Source organism: Mauremys reevesii, linkage group 8 (genome assembly GCF_016161935.1).
Source record: "Mauremys reevesii isolate NIE-2019 linkage group 8, ASM1616193v1, whole genome shotgun sequence".
NCBI classification, from domain to species: domain Eukaryota; kingdom Metazoa; phylum Chordata; order Testudines; family Geoemydidae; genus Mauremys; species Mauremys reevesii.
The window spans coordinates 5743022-5758136 of record NC_052630.1 but is presented as its reverse complement, the minus strand read 5'-3'; the positions used below and the strand labels follow the sequence as shown (position 1 = coordinate 5758136).

The 15115-nt window shown below is 44.2% G+C and overlaps 1 long non-coding RNA gene across 3 annotated transcripts in view; it reads left to right on the top strand.

Moving 5' to 3' along the window:
• LOC120371037 overlaps nucleotides 1–15115 on the top strand; it is a 125738-nt gene that overhangs the window by 84732 nt on the left and 25891 nt on the right. Inside the window, exon 3 of one of the 3 annotated variants that reach the window (XR_005584110.1) lies at nucleotides 470–581. The exons of the other annotated variants lie outside the window; for them this stretch is intronic. This is a non-coding gene — a long non-coding RNA (uncharacterized LOC120371037). The remainder of the gene's footprint in view (nucleotides 1–469; nucleotides 582–15115) is intronic. 3 annotated transcript variants of the gene reach the window in all.

Below are 15115 nucleotides of genomic sequence, written 5' to 3'. Positions count from 1 at the left end.
ATAGGAATAGGACATTTTATTCATCTCTCTTCTCATTCAGCAAATCCAGCAGCCTGCAAGCATTCCAAAGGGTTGCTCTCAGCATAGACATTTTAATTACGCCATGTAACTTTAAAAAGGAATCTACCCACAAACCAAAATACAGGCCTCATTACTGCAGTATTTCTGTAAACGCTAGAAGTACTGGTTTGGGGCTTAATTGTGCCCTAAACAACTTAATGAATGAATGAACAAATGAGTATGGGACAGTGTGGATCTGTATCATTGCAGCAGGAGCATTGGGAGGGCTGATGCTTTATTAGGAGCATTATTACTTATTACAGCAAAAGACTATGTTAGAAGTCAAGTAAAATCAAGCATTTATGTTAAGAAATGCCAGAATTACGGTTGTCTGTGCAACCTTAATTCAGCCCTCTTATGCATGTGCAGTATCATGGTCTTTAATTATCACACACTATTTTTTCCACAGCTCCCTCATTCAGTGCGTAGGATGGACTTGCTCTGGGGACAATTCAGGGTTGCCTGGTGAAGTAGACTGTTATCTGTAGGATCCCTGCTGCAGTTGTTGCAGTAGTTGGAAGGTATGTAGAGAAGGTTCACCATAAGGTTCAAAGAAAAGGTCATCAGAATAGACTGATATGGGCAAAACAATGCATTTTTCCATAGCTTTGTTCTTGGAAATGGCTGAACAATTTTGGCTTATATTAATTCAGCCCGAGGCAAACACCTGGCATGGAAAATTTCAGCCCCTGTGATTTAAGTTTGGCAAAGTTATGAGCAATTGAAAACAGGTTCTTATAATGTGAGAAGGAAGGATTATCATCCACATGGGGAAATGAGGCACAGGTCAATTCAGTGATTTTCCCAGCCTCACACAAGGAGTCTGTGGCACAGACAGGACTTGAATACTGATCTTCTGCGCCTTAGGTTAGTAATGTCATCTCAAGAGCTCCGGTGGTGGAGATAATGTACCAGCTTTGCACCTGCATTGTGACGCAATAGAGACTCTGGATTCAGTTCCTGCTCTCCGCTCAGAACAGCGCTTAAATAACAGTAGCTGATGGGGACTTGGGGTAACAAGCATACGAGGAAGTGATTAAGGGGATGCTCGTCACATGATTTCTTAGGAGCATGAAGTGTTTTAAAATTATTTTATTTACTCTGTCCTTCCCTTTCCCCACCTACACTACGGCCCTGAGCTTTATGTTTCAAAAGGCACAGTAGTTTGGTGAGTCCAGCTAGGCAGGATCCTCTTGCAAAGCCTCCCCTGGCCCAGGAGACCTGTTCATTCTCCAGCTGAATGAGCAGAAATGAATCCTGTTTGAAATAACATCAAGGGAAGAGATCATGGTCACTGGATAAGGGTCTCCTGGCACTGCAGGAAGGCTGAGGCATTCACATTTAAAGTAAATATCATTGATCGTGTGATAGTATTCTATTGAAATGACTTTATTGGTGTCACATCCAAGGACTGGTGTAGACATAATCATTGCACCGGCTGGAGGAGCAGCAGGGACAGTTGCTTGCTGTGTAGCATTCTAGACAGCTAAGAGAATGGGCTAACTGGGTTAAATTAAATTAATCCCTGTTGTAAATGAAGAAAGCTCCTATTGGCTCCAGTCGGAGTGGTACCCCCTTACTCCATTGCTGAAATCCCCATCCCTTCACCTCCATGTGTAGCAGGCAATCAGAGAGCAGGTTATGTATAAACATATTGCCTCTGAAAATCTCATGCCCTGGCTTTTTATGAAGAAGCTGGTTTGCAACCTTTTTTTTTTTTTTTTTAAGGAAAACAAAACTCAAACTTATTGTTGAGTAATAGTCAGCCACCTGCTTGACAGTCTGATCCAGAACAGCTTCCATTTGGGGTAATTAAAGGAGGATCAGAATGAGTCACATTAAGCTTTTGGCTGTGATTGTCTTCATAGTCAATAACCCTGCCGTGTGTGTGTGTGTGTGTGTGTGTGTGTGTTTCAATCCTTCCAAATAAGTGTAAGGAGAGATGGATCCTGACATTTCCAAGAAAAGAGCAGCTGCTAACCCCTGCATCTGACCCCTCCCTGTTGCTGCCCAGGCCTGGGGGAGAATGGAGCATGACCCCTTTCCTGACATATTGACCAACAACCAGCCCCCTGCCCCTCCTGCAGTACCTACCAGGGCTCTGTGCCCACACTGCAGCCTCACGCTTCAAATCTCTCTCCCCCATGCCCTGCCATAGGTCACTGACCCCACCCCTCCTGCATTCCCATTGGTGGAAACGGAAGCAAAGCCAAGGTCAGCTACATTACCCAGAATCTTGTGCATCGGCCACGCATGGGAATCAGTCTCACTCACTGACTCAGAGAGAGGTTGATGTCCATGTGTGGTGGGCACATATTCTGGGTAATATAGTGTCTATGCAGGAGATGACATTATTAAATCAGGAGTCTGGAGTTTTTTGGTTGCCAGCAAGAGTCTCCCTTGACATACTAAGAGATTTGGTCAGTCTGATTTTAGGATTGCATTTCCCTTTTTTTCCCACCGCATTCTATTGGTGGCTCACAGTTGTCCTGTGATCAAACAACACACCCAGGTCGTTCTCCTCTGTCATGTCCAGCTGATGAGCCCCCAGCTGGTACCAAGAATTCTTATGATTCGATGCTAAGTGCAGGATCGTGCACTTTGAACTATTGAATTTCATCCCAATAGTTCTTCTGACTGTGGGGTTAGATTGCTCAGGATGTCATGAAATAGCATCTCAAATTCGTGAGTAAGAGTTGGCAGTAAAAGAAACTAATGTTACGATTTTAGAGAGGGACATGGAGCCTGATCTTGATTCTGCTTCTACCAGTGTAACTCTGTTGAGTTCAGGGATTACTCCAGATTTGTGCTGGTGGGAGTGAGAGCAGAGTCAGCCCAGAGTTTATTTATAATTCCAACCTAATCTTAGTTTTGGAGCCTGGTGTCTACTGAACTCTTTGTTCTTTTTGCCCGTTTTCCTACTGTTGTTCTCTCAAACCTGGTTTAATTGCAGATTTTCTTGCTTTTGTGGGTATAACCTTTCACCAGCGTCACATGCTGCAAATACTAGACAAATACAGACCTCCATGCTGTAAATACTTAAACTTTCATCAAGAGGGTTTAAAAAAATCATGAAAATTGCAATGATATTCTTCTCCATCCCCTGACTTCCCCTCACCCCTAAATTTAGAAATGTTAATATCCAAAACATCCTGGCCAGCTTTCAAATTGGTCCACAAATAGGGAAAATATTGTGCAAACATTTCTTTTAAAACTATCCTGGTCTCCTCTCAAATTTCCATTTTCTATTGGCCCCAGCAGTCCACCCTTGTGCTTTCAGTTGCAGGGTCAGAGTCAGTCCCCTGTTAATGAGCTGGCCATTGTACTTTACCAGATGTTCCCCTCCACCCCCTTTAAATATTTTGCTTCTGGATCCAGGGCTAGTAGGTTACCTCATGAATATCATGTCACCTCTGCGTGAACTTCACCTCTGCATGGAGAGCCAGCATAAATCTTGTGTGTGAATCTGCATCATGAAATTCCAGTTAAATTCCTTTCAAGGTTCGGTCCTTTTTCCACATAGTCACATCCTTTTTGCTTCTTCATCTTTACTCACCTTGGAGTACCTTAATTCTCTTCCACATTTTCTTTACCTCCACACATTTGCTTCTCATTCTCTGTTATTCTAAAGAACACAGACATATCCCTTCTAGCTTCTGTGAGTAAAATTAGTTTTCCAAGTTTCTGGAATCCATAAATTCATTTTTTTGATAGTTGGCTCCCAAATTCTCCTCATGATCTGGGAAACCTCAAGACCCCCAGTGACACTCAGTGGCTAAATGCAAGATCACCCCATGTAATTTCCTCAAGCCTTCAATCACAACTGTAGCTTAATCCCATTTTTAATATATTTTTCATCTAGCTTTTATACCCAATAGGGCCACTTCTAGGTTCCAGCCCCACAAATTAAAATCCTGAAATTAAATTAATGTAAAAAAGGAAACAATCCTCTGAGTTTAAAATAAAACCTGCACACAGAGAGAACACCTCCCCCCCACCCCGAAAAAAAATGATTGATAGGATTTTCAAAGGACAAGTGGTTGGTGGTAGCAGCAAAGCATATTCAGTGTCCTGGGAATACTAAATCCATTATTGCTGTTTTGTTGTTTAGAGAACAGCTAATGAGGAAGTAGTGCTCAAAGAACTCTGATTGTGTTTCCCAAGGTAGAGATTCAAATTGCTAGCACAGCAATTCTCTCTTAGATAATATATAGACTAAATAAAGCTTTTAAATGAAGTTAAGTTGGGAACCTTCCAATGGATTCTGTAAAGTAAATTTCTATCTAATTAATCTCTTTCTGTAATAAACTATTGCCATGTGAAGCAATCATGAATTTCATTTAGTTAAATTCATTGAAACTCAGTTGCCCAATACCGAGATTTTCCCATATATGCTGACAAAGTAACTCCAGCAAGTGTCTCCGTAATGCTGTCTTCAGTAAATCCTTGATAAAGAAATTTGTAGTTAAAGCCATGCAAATGAAAAACAATCCACTGGCACCAATATAAAGGTTGTGACTGCCCATATTCTAAAAAGGTGCTGAAAATGGAGCCCTTAGTGAAATCTTTGAAATGTGCTGCTTCTGTAGCCAGTCCAGAGTTAAACAGAACCAGCCAGTAGATACATTACCTGAAGTAGGATTCAGAGGTCACCAACAAGAATGGAACTTTGATGTAGACAGTGGCTAAGGGTTATAGCATAGCAGATAACGGCACCTGAGAGCTTATCAACACTTGGAAATTTACCATAAGAGCTATTCTGGAATATCTCAACATGTGGCTTATAGCAGGGGCATATAGCAAAATTACTGGAATAGCTATTCTGGTGACTTTTCAAGTGTCGACAAGCCCTAACTCTTAGGAGCATCATTTCAGAAAAAAAATCAGCTTTTGGGTGGGGGTGGGGCAAAAGTTGTGTCAACATAATGAACGTTATGTGTGATTATATCCTGCAGAGTTAGGGGAGGGGAAGTGGAGCTTATAGGCCTATGAAAAGTTGAGGAGGAGTAACAAGGGGGCAACTGCCCCCGTTGCTCTGTAGCAAATGACACCTCTGTGTAAGACCATAAGTTCATCTTACAGTCCTAGGCTTCTGTTCTCTGGCCCAGTCACACACAGCCTCTCACCAAAGATTCCTTTTATGGCCAAGCTGTGATCCCTTCACTCACACCGATCAGTACCTCATGCCACAGAAAGTCCCACTGAGGCTGGTGGGATCACTTTTGTGGAGAAAGGCGCCACTCAGTGTGAATCTAGGTATTACAACCTGGCCGTCAGTGTGATTAAGGGTTAGCGAAGAAGGGCTCTGATTCCCAGATGCTTTGCCTACCACCAGATAGAAAGATGCGGCTTCAAAGTGGGGTCTGGAGGACCTGGGTGTGAAGTGGGGAATACTACGTGCTCCAGAGGGGACATGGGAATTTGGAAGAGTATCTTCACCCCAAAGCAAAGCAACTTGAGACTTTCTTCTAACAGCTTTAGCCATAAAAAGGTATAGCCTTTAAAAAAATACATTTCTCATAGGTTTTTTCTCATTTACTGATTGTAGCTTTATTAATTATAAAATGTTACATCTGCAATGCATATCTCTCTCTCCAAGTTTTGTATGAAACTATATATAATTTTATATCCTTTATATTTGAACATATTAATATCTAAATATCCTTTAGATTTTATTTTTCTCTCCTATATTTCTGTATGATAATGGGGCAGTTTTACCTGGGCATTATATTTCTTGACAAATAGAATAGGGGCTATATAGATTTCTGTCAGACAGGTACACGGCTCCATTGACTGCAGTGGCAATAATCCCTTAGTAGTTAACCCTTTCACACACGATGTGAAACCTGGTGTGCTGGCGAAGTTCAGGACTGAATATCTGTTTTGCTGAAGGCAAGGTGAATGGTTCAGTGCAGATTTCTGTTTGGGTTCTTGCTGCACTGGATACATAGAATCAGGTCAGTGCACTAATCCCGGAAGAAACAAGGGAATGGATGCTAATTCTTTCCCTGTAGTGTTGATTTATTAATATTTTTTTCCATAAATTGTATTTCATGTAATGCCTCTTGGCTTACGCTGTGAATAGTCCCATTGCATTATGTACTTGTCACTGTTATAATTTATGTAGTGATGGAGGGGTAACTAGCAAAAAACCCGCGCCACAGACCATGTAACTATAGAGAAAGTACAACATTATTTCTGTTAGAAACCAGAGGTGCAGGTCACAAGTTAATTACTTTCAAACCTGCAAGTGTAATTACTCAGCAATCTGCAGGATCCTAGAATTACTGTTTATTTCCAGGGCCTTGGCCAAATAAAACCTCTTTACATCCAATACCACATGTATAGTTTATCTATCTATCTATCTATCTATCTATCTTACCCAGTTAGTTTAGTTTGTAGCACTCTTGCATCTGGACCAGGATGGTAGGTTCAAGCACCGTAATTAGTCTAGGACGTACACAAAATACTAGAGCTGGGCAGGAACTGGATTTTCTGTTTCATGGGGAATTCTGTGATTTCAAACATTTTTCTGCTCTGAAATGGAACAAAAGCAAAATAATTTTGGCTGTGAAACAGAGTGCCTCTGAAACGAAATTCTGAAAAAAAAATCCACTTTGGGACAATCAAAACTTTCCATTTTGATAAAACATTTCCGTCAGATTTTGACCTTTTAAGCTTTTCAAAAATGTTATTTACATGTTTTAAAAAGAAAAATCAAAACGTTCCATTCTGAGAACGTCAAAGTGAGATGTTTTGACATTATCAAAATGCCTCATTTCATTTTCTTCTAGACTAAAATTTGTCAAAACCAACACATTGATTTTGACAAAAATGGCATTTTTCAACAAAAAGTCATTTAAGACCAAAATAATAATAATAATAAAAGTCTGACTTGCTCTACCAACTGCTGCTAGTGCAACACAAAAGGGGCGTAGGAACATAGGCCCACATTAGTTTTGGGAGAACTATGGTTTTAAATTGAGTTGGAAGATTAGCATCAGCAATAGGCCCAACACACGTGACCAAAAAGGATAAGATCATGAGAAAGAAGAGTTGTGTTAAACTTGTAGCAAACCTTTGAAATTCCAGTAGTATCTTATTTAAGGAGTGAGCAAAAGTAATAGAAACAAAACATGGTTAATTGGATAACAGGTGCAGTTAATAATTGGCTAGATCAAAAACTGCTTTTTCTGGCCTTAGTTTAGGGCTGGTAATTGGCAATGACCTCAATTGATTGGTAAAAGGGTATAAAAAAGTAAAGTCTTAAGGGGTTATTGCAACAGTTGCCTGATCACATGGGAGCCAACCAATATGGGTGTAGCCCATTTGTAATTATCTTGATCAAATGCTTATTAATGTTTTGTTACTTTTTGGCTGTAGTAAATTGCTTATTATTTAGGCTTTTTAGGCATCGTCAGAGCAATTGTGTAAGTACTGTTTGGCCTTTGATTTAACAAACGACGTTATGGTTAAATTAGTGTCATGGTAATAGCCTGCCTCAATAACACTAATCCCAGCAAGGGGGAATGGAGTGCTAAACGGGTGGAAGTGCCAAGGCTAATTCACTTCTTGTTTATATCAGGGTATTGGCACTTATGGCTACGCTGAGATACTTTGCACACTGATTTCAAAGGAAGGCAAGCCACACTAGCCCAGTGCATCAGCGCTAGGGATTTGTAGTCATGCAGCACCAGGAGTAGACAAGTAGATTTCAGAATAGACAAGATCCTTAGATAGCAGACTGATAAGTGCTTTAGAATGGCCTAAAATTGACCAAGGCTTGAATTCAGCCAGTATGTAGCAGCAGGGTGAATTGACATCTCCTTCAAATTGCTGTCTTGTTCTCCAGAATTTCAGCTTTTGTTGAGATATCTAGATATTAAGTCTTTAGCTGTTAAGATTATGAAAAATCCCTGGAAAATGTGACTGATGCAGAGATGTTTAAGTCTGCGGATAGCCTGAAATGATAGCTCAGAGAGCAGTGAACAGCCCCATCTCAGCAAGGCACTAATACAGATGATGATTTAAGTGTCTACATTGTTACCTACTTAATTCTTTATGTAAGCAGAGAGACAGAGGCTCACAGATCTGCACAAGTTATAGTGAGTGAAGTCTCACTTTGGTGCCACAAATAGATGACATTTTGGAGGTACCACCAGTTAGTCCCCCTAATTAATGTGGAACTGAGCCCAATGAGCCTGGCAGAGCCCAAGGGTATATCCAAGCCCCGCTGAGCTGGCGGGAAGCTCAAGGAGCCCAGGGGAGCTGCATCATCATGTCTTGAAAATCTACACAATTCATAGCGAGTGGCCTCTCATTTTGGTGACTCACACAGCCAGAAATGATTTTGTGGGTGGAGCTTGGAGGACTAACATCTGCTTTCCCCCCCCCCCCAATTTAAACCCTAGCCAGATAGTATCCAGTGGGCTTAATCCAGATTTTTCCTGGTGTAACTGAGATCAGAATTTGGCCTGCCATCACGGCTAGTGAACCAAAACATCAGTTATTCCCACAGCTCTCTGAGAGGTTATAGAAAATCCAGCTCTTTTGTGGTGTCTGTGACTGGTGAAGGAAAGACCTTGCTCATTTATTTAAACATCACTGGGGTGACTGGGTCTTCTGCAGGGGCAGAGGGAAAGGAATGGCTGGAGCCCACACGTTATCCAAATAAGGACCATTCAGAGCTTCTTCCCATGTACCTTACCACGGTCCCTCCGCAGCAGCCTGCATTGTAAAAATATAGCACGGAGCTTACTAAACGAGAGAAGCAAGCACACGCTGTCCAACAGTCACTTCAGGCTTAGGGCTAATTTGCATGCAGAACACCTAACGGGAAACTCTTTGAGGAGGAAATTTGACTGCAAACAGCAGACTATTAAGGTGAACTGGGAGACCTCAGCATTGCAGTGACCTCCCTTGCATTGAATGTTTTCTTATGGTGCAATATCTGATCTCACAGGCCCCAATTCACTCATAGGACAAACTAGCATCAATTTATCATCAGGCGTGAAAGGAGCAAAGTGCAGCTTGTGGGGGCTTTTGGCAATGGAAATATCTTTGCCTCGGACACTTGAAGAAAAGCCTGCCCTTTAGGAACACCCTGATTTTAGCAAACAAAATTGGCCTGCACCACTGTCCACTCAAAGATCCTTCCTGAATCTTAAGAGCTATTTGGTTCTGCCCTCCCTAGCAGGCCATGCATGGCTTTGAAATCACATTCATGCCCATTTCCTCCTGGTACAACAAAGAACATTACTCGTGTTCTAAACTGACACATTACGTTAGTGGAGGGGGCTGCGTTTTCCCAGATGAGCTACCTCAGGGTTGTGCCAGTGCGGTTAAGACTGACCTTATGTTTGTGGTGACCTCTGTAGTAGTTGGATTTAGTGAATGTGTTCTGGGTTATGTCACTGGTACCGAGTGGGTGTTGTGGGAGCTGTGCTGCAATGTGTAGGTGACTGTTATCTGTGTAAAGTACTTGTATTGCCTCACTTGTTACCCTAATGCCCCTGTGAAGTAGGGCAGTGTTATCTCCATTTTACAGATGGGGAAACTGAGGCATAGAGACCCAATGATGCAGGTAAGAGCCTTGTGGGATTTTCTGAAGTATCTAGGAGACTAATTCTATTAGAGATATTGTAGATAGTTTAAATTCTTCAAAACATCTGGCTCTAGGTGTCTTGTTCAAAGACATACAGGAAGCTGGTTGCACAGCAGGGACCGTACCTGGGTCTTCCAAATCCCAGACTAGCCACTGCAGCATCCCTTCTCTCAATTATAGTTACACTTTGATGGGTTAAAATCTATAAAAGAGATAAGCCCTCTTCTTTTGTGCTATAAACCAACTACTGTCTGCCTGGGGCTGGGACAAACTTTCTCTTGTGGGGATGTTGTAAAATTGTTCATTATGGTTTTTTAACACCTTCCTGTGACTATCTGACACTTTCGCTGGACGCAGGATGTCAGGCTCTGTGCACACTATGAATGCTACAACGGCACAGCTACGCCACTGTGGTGCCATAATGTAGATGTTTCCTACATCAACGGAAGGGTTTTTTTCCATTGATATAGGTAAGCCGCTTCGCTGAGTGCTGGTAGCTAGGTCAATGGAAGAATTCTTCCATTGACCTACCAGCATCTACAGTGACAGTACATCAGCATAACTGCACTACTCCGGGGTGTGAATTTTTGATTCAGTATGGGCAGTTCCTGCGTGGGGATGCCCACGTGCTTTGCCCCCTTGCTCCTATTACAGCCTGAAATGACAGAACATACCTCTTAAACCAAACATGTACCCACTTCTGTGTGGACAAAAGTATTGGAAAGGCTCATCATCACGGTACTGAGTGCCTCGCTTGTATTAACGAGTGGAATCTCATGCCACCCCAATGATGAACCCTCCTAATCCTCCCTGTTAGATGGGGAAATGTGGACAAAGGAAACGGAAGCCAGATCGTCCGAGTCTCAGACCCTGTCCTGTGTCTTAGCCACAAGGTCACTCTTCCTCCCAGAAGCAATAATACCTCCTTACTCAACTGATGGCTGGTTCTAATGAATCCAGACTCAGGCAGGATTCCACATCTACAGTTGCTGTAAGGCCAAGGCTGCAATAAGGGTCGTTGGATACAAGTTTGCAGGACTGTTTTGTGGCGGCCTGTTCCTGCTCTACTCCTCGTGAAGCGCTGAGGTTGCAAAGCCCGTGAGAATTCCTATTCAGCGTCAGTGGCCCACATTTAGTGAAAAGGAAGGGTAGAAAATGGGATGAAAATAGAGTGTTTGTGCTGTGTATTCACAATAGAAATGAGCTGGTGGAAATAGACAAGCTATGATTTTCCAAGCACAAATATAACTTCTCTGGGTAAAAAGTGGAGCATTGTAGTGCATTTCCCTTAGGCAGGAACAAAAATGCAGCCTATTCTTGTCTGTGTGGTGCCAACATTTTTCTTTTACATAGTTTTCCCCAACCAAGGAAACAATTAATTACTGAGCAGATTGAATTAGGCAAAGGGATTTATTTAGGCTGTGTGTGGGCTAAAGGCTTTTGTTAGGTTACGGGGAAGATTTGGGATCCTGGTGACTGGAAAACAGCTTGGCTAAGATGTGGAGAAATCACATTCACTCCTTTCATTAAATCTCCACGCTATGACCAAGCATGGCCCCTCTTTGCATTTGCTGCTTGATTGCTTAGGCCATGAAGCTGTTGGGAGGAAGTAAAAGACAGTGGGGTCTGTTTAGAATGGGATCCAAAGGAAGCTGTGACGTAAAGCTCCCCTTGGCCTTTGGATATTTGCCTGTATGTAATGGATGCTAAAGCTCTTATCTCGATGCCTGCAGATTATCCATACACATTGCTGCCTACACACTGAAGTGAGAATACAGCCCTAAGCCTCTTAACTTTTAATGCAACATGAAATGGGTTGAGGCTTATTTTCACTTAGAGAAACACAAAATAAACAAACCAACAAAAAAGCCCCCACCCCCGTGTCTTTGAAAACAAATCCCCAAGGAAAACCAGAACCAAGCTGGGGGGAGTTCTTGCTGGACAGTACTTCTTAGCGCACCAATGCCTTTGTCTGAAGTCTAAGGGAGTCAGGGCTTGTCTACATGGGAAAGTTTTACCTGTTCTGCAGTATAATTAGATAACTCCCCAGGTGGGGACAGAATAAGAGTGGCTGTTTTTGTTTGTTTGTTTAGCTTAAACCTCTTCCAAAATGACACAAACTAAAATGGAAAAAGGCTCTCTTGTTCCAGAATAAGAGGCTCCACATGGGGACTTATACTGGTAAAATTATAGCAGTTTAAACACACCCCTTATCTTATACTGATATAACTTCCTCATGTAGACAAAGGTATTGAATCCCAGTAGACTCCCCTTCACAACTGTGCAAATACCCTTTAGTTTCATCAGTACTCCATCCAAAAGTCATAATTTGTTTTTCTCCTACTAGTTACAAAACTGTCCAAGTGGTATCTTGATTCCCTGCTGCCCTGCATCGCGAGTTGTCACGTGCACCTGCGCAGAGTGAGAAGAAAATGCTCCCAAATCAGGATTCGCTGCTCTCGTGCACTGGCGGCAGCATTTTATATCCACATGGTGTGAATTATGACACAAGGAGCTATGCAAGGGGGTCCCCGCTTGGGGCAGGAGTACTATTTACCTGCAAAGGCGCCTGGGCATTGCAGGGCTGGAGGTCCAGCTGAGCCGCAGACCCGCGCGCTCGGGCGCCTCCGGGCATGATTGCTTGGGGCCAAATTTGTAGAGCCGCCTGTGTGCATGCAGAGTGAGAAGAAAATGCAGGATTCGCTGCTCTTGTGGACCTCCAGCAGGCATGACTGCGTGAAGGTCTGACACAAGGTGCTATGCCGCCCGGTGGATATGTTGGGGCAGGAGTACGTCTGCAAGAGGTCCCCGGAGCCATGGGCATTTGATTGTATGACTACCTAGAAATTGGACTAAAGCATTCTGTAGGAGAAAAGCCTTTACTCTGCTATGGGTGAATTTACCAGGGATAATGCTTGTACCCCGTCTAACTCCTCTGACTTCAGTGAAGTTACTTCTAATATACAGGGGTATAAGTGAGAACAGAGTCAGACTCTCAAAATCCCCCCTTCCCCATTGCTGAGGAATAATCCATTTCCTAGTGTTAGGGTGAAAGTAGGCTATTGAACGGGCAGTTTACTGAAGAGGGATTGCAGATGAACTCCAGAGGGGAAAGATTAATGAACATCCAGGAATGCATGGAGGTGATCTGGATAAGGAGATTGTAGCGCTGAGATAACTTTCAGAAGAAGTATCAAAACCAGCCTACGCTTTGTGGATTGGCAGCATCAGGCGAAACCCAGAGGTCGCTCATCATTCCAAGAGCCACTGGCGAAGATCTCAGACTTGCAGGTGTGTGTGATAAATTGCCCTTAAAAGAGTGCCTAAACTGGTGCATTTCTCCCAAGACAGAGCAAGTTCCCCTGGCTTCTCCTTTTATGCACCAAAACCATGTAGACAGCACTTTCCTTTCACAAACAAGGCCTGCCTGTATTTTGGACCTGCCTGCTGGTGCTCATCGCTGTCGGAGGTGGTTGTTATGTTACTTGGCTAGACGTCTGGGTTGGAGCCTCTGACTGGGGAACTGCTTTCAGCTCTGTGCTAAGTGTTCCACCTCAAGGATGTAAGACGACTGTATGCTGCTCTGGGGCATTCAGGGAGCTGCTTCTGGGGCAGATTCCCCCAGCACGGGGGCAGCATAAGGGCCCTCATTGTAACTGCTAGTGTAGGAGTGTGCTGGGACAGAGAGAGACACTTGGCTGGAGGGGTCTGGGTGCAGAGCAGTCCCTAGATATTGGGTTAAGACTGCTGGCCTGTGGGCTCAGGAGAGGTTCTCCCAAAGTGAGCTCTCCAGCACAGCACCCCATCCCCAGCCAGATGTGGGGGGTTCTGCCTTGGATGGCAACAGTGCTGAAGCAGAGGCCAGCCCGGTCAGGGTACCCGCTCCCCATCTGGCTGTTCTGGCCAAGATATGGAAGCCGCCCATCCCGTTCTCACTTGCCAACGGTGCAGGGGAGAAGCACTGGCAGAGGATTGCACCAGTATACAGCTCTCCCGGGAGTCCCTGCCCCCCTCTGGCAAAGGGTTCTGGGTACTAAATGGTGAGCACTTTCAATGAGCTAAAAATAGAACTGGGTCCAAAGCAAACCCAGCTCTCCTCTCCCCCATCAACTTTCAGGGAAGTGCACTTCCCGAGGGCCTTTCTGGCTTGAAACAGCCTCAGTTCGAAAGGCCGTGGTCACTGCCAGCTAATGACGGAGCTGCTTGTTGATTTGCACTGGTGGTTCACATGAACAGGGCTAAGTGACTTATTGAGGGGCACTGGCCAGTTCACAGTACTTCACTTTTGTCCCATCCCATGTAGGGACTTTCCAGATCTTGGGGGCAAGTAGCATCCCAGATAATTCAGCTGGCCAGGCCTGGAAGTGTCAGGGATAATTTCCCTTACTGGAATAATAACAGTTGAAAAGCATCGTAGGTCTCTCCGAAAGGGCCCAGTAGAACAAGTCTTTAAGCTCATTTAAACTGTTCTAACCTAATTTACTGCTTTAAGTTGTTCTAACCTAATTTACTGATCCTAACGCTCGGCCAATCATAGGAGCTGCCAGGCTGGATCAGACCTGGGGCCCACCTAGGCCGGTTTCCTGTCTTTGACAATGGCCGGCATCAGATGCTACAGTGGAAGATGCAAGAAACCCCATAGTGGGCAGATGTAATCTGCCCCCCAAGAAGGTCTCATCCTAACCTAAAAGAGATTGCATGTCACCCAACAACCAAAGTCCTGTTCTTGATTAACCAATGACAGAGCAGAGAAAGCCAATTTCTTTTCAGCCCTTCCTTTTTGGGCTAGGCAGGACCCGTAGTAGAGGGAAATGCCATTCTCCAGGTCTGTGGGCTCTAGCAGGGATACAATTCATGCCAACAGCTCTGAATCCAAGTACACAGGTGGCAGCTGTTCTGGATCCTGCCCTTGCCGGCTCTAGAGCTGGGCTCCGAGAGGCAGATTAGAACCAGTGCAGGGGCTGAGGCGGACAGCTGGCACCTGATTCCGGGGGTGCGTTCCCCATGGCCATAGATCCAATGAGAAATTGCTGGGGCACAAGATCCCCCTCCTTTCTTCTGCCTCAGTCCACCACTTTCCTCTTCTGAGGGGCTTTGTCCTCGAATGCCCCACAAAGACACCTTAGCTGGGGCTATTGGAGAAAGGGCACTGCGGCCTCTGGGCCGGGGGAGGTTCTTGAGGAGACAGGGCAGCTTAGGCCTGTCCTGGGACTCTGTTGACTCAGACTAGCTGGCACAAAGAGTCATAGGGTAGCTATGAGTCTGGCTCAAAGGGCCTAATCCTGAGAGGGAGCTTAACACCCACTGAATTCAGTGGTGCTTCCCCCATTTACACCAGCTCAGGATCTGGCCCATAGACTTCTCTGGGAGTCACGGATGCTCAGCAGCTCCCTCCAAGAGCCTGAAGCTCCCCATGTCTCGTTCCTTTTGCCAGTCTGGCAGAAATACTCC